We start from the raw sequence: 2,016 nt of genomic DNA on the forward strand, positions 1-2,016 counted from the left end.
GTTCAGGCCTCTTGAGCTGGCTCACCTCCTGATTGACAGGAGTACTATCCTTCAACCACTCCCGTCAGGAACCCAGACACCCTACTGGCATTGGCTCTGGCCTGCATATGATGCACAGCACTCTGGGCCAGGCCGGGACACTGCAAGGCCTACGGTTCAGCTCAGTATCCGACACAACCTTCTGAGATGAGCCTGGATGATCAACTTCCCTCAGGATCATCAGAGGGGTTTCTGGGGTCAACACACAGGATGGACTCCCAGAGGAATTTAGCCTTGCACCGATCAGTAGTTCCAGCACGGTGAGTGACTTTGACTTTGGAACCAAGAGATGGAGCTCTAGCTGTGTTGTTACCATTGGAGACTTGAGCAGTAGTCTACTGTTACTTGAGATGGGCGTTCTCATCTGAATTGCATCCTGTGGTAACCTCAGAACCCAGATCCAACAAAATGTATTTTCTGTCACAAGAGACTATTCCTATGGATTTCTGAAAAATGGGGAGAGTAATTGGAGAATACAAACTAGGCCTAGATGAATTTACACTACTAAATAAACTTCTAAATAAATGGACATTTTGACTTGAAAGGCTGTGAGAACAATTTTTTTACAGCTCCAGGCATAAGCGACAAAAAGGGGTTAGGGATAGGAGAAAGGGGGATACCTAAGCAGTAAGTTAGAAATTTGGTTGTGCATCAGCAGTTTTTCTCTTGTTTTGTCAGTCACTGACAGTCACTCAACAGTGCCAGAAAGTATTCACACCAGATTTTGTTGTAGTGTGAACAACCTACTGTACAATTCCTAAGCTATCATTCATTACATTAAAAGTAGGCCTAGTTCCATGTCAGTGATGCTTTGACCTGCTTGCTTTGACTCTTAAAAGGATCACTTTACAAAAAAATATATGTTTGGGTATAAGTCCGCTGTTGATATGGTCCCAAAAGTTGAGCATGTCAAGCAGGAAAGTTATGATAGAGCATTTTGTGGAAAAAAGCTAAAATGTATGATGCAACATGTACCATATTATTGTCCATGGAAAAATGGGCCACAGAGGTCATCCACAGTGTGGGACCCTCACAGTCACTACACTGAGATAGGGAGAATCTCAATTGCATCTACTTGATCTTGATACCTTGCATCCTCTCTCCTTGCCGCCGTCTCAAAACGCATTGGATGAGATGATCAGAAGGGAGGGACCTCCCTTCTGATCTTTCAACCCCCCCAATGGGGTTTGAAAAGGAGGCAAAAGGACACAAGGAAATTAAATTGAGATTGTCATATAGTGACATTTAGTAAATTGGTATCCTTCATGGTGGCCGGTGCTTGCAACCCTAGGGGTCAGGTGCTTGAAATGCGTCATCAATATGTCAGCAGCACCCCCTGCTGGCACAGATATGTGGCTGTGTCACTTCATTGTCAGTTAATTCTGAGAAGCTTCCAGTCTGAAACTGCTGGCATCTGAAATTCTTTCACAGATAATGAATGCATTGTATAATACATCGTATTTCTTAAAATGAAAAGGGGTTAGGCTATTTGTGACAGCCTTTCAGAATAGAGGGACAACTGTCCAATATGACAGGTTAATCAGATATTCATAAAACATTTTAGACTAGTAGTACTGATCTAGAATCAGCACCCTCGTTCCCATATAACTGTATTCATTATGATCTAAAAAGGTAAACTGATCCTAGACCAGCACTTCTACACTGACACTATGAAGATGAGCCCTGCTTCTCATTGCAACACATTTCCTAAGGACATAGTGCTAAAGAATTGTGGAAAGTGCAAAAATTGCCATAACCCTCATTATATAATCTGGCAGCATAGTTCAATTAGGAACTTTTGTTCAACAATGTGTGTTATAAAGAGGTGACTATTCATTGTTCAGTTAAAAAAAATGTAATCACCTGCAAAATGAGGTTTACAGTATTTTTGCACAATTATTTTGCACTAAAAAAACATCCCCCTTTGTCTTCTGTCAGATTAAACAGTATTATGATAATCAATTTGCGGAAATCATA

The sequence above is a fragment of the Salmo salar genome, chromosome ssa16 (assembly GCF_905237065.1).
Source record: "Salmo salar chromosome ssa16, Ssal_v3.1, whole genome shotgun sequence".
NCBI lineage: Eukaryota > Metazoa > Chordata > Actinopteri > Salmoniformes > Salmonidae > Salmo > Salmo salar.